Raw genomic sequence first — 215 nt, 5'->3', positions numbered from 1 at the left:
TCAAGTGCGTCATTCCTCTGGCCACACCTTCGGCCATCTGCTCAGGGCTGCCCTCCCTGGAGGGCGCGGCACGGAGCTCGAGGTGCGGAAGGGGCTCTCTTGCTGCTGAGCTCTCTGGTTCCCTGTGGCTCGGTGACTGACCTCTCTCTCCGCATGATGTCTCCTGTCCCCGTCGGCACCTCTTTCTTCCTCTCCCCTGTCCCTCGTCTCGGCCT

The sequence above is a fragment of the Myotis davidii genome, unplaced genomic scaffold (genome assembly GCF_000327345.1).
Source record: "Myotis davidii unplaced genomic scaffold, ASM32734v1 scaffold390, whole genome shotgun sequence".
Lineage (NCBI taxonomy): Eukaryota > Metazoa > Chordata > Mammalia > Chiroptera > Vespertilionidae > Myotis > Myotis davidii.
Note: the sequence above shows the minus strand (reverse complement) of the source record.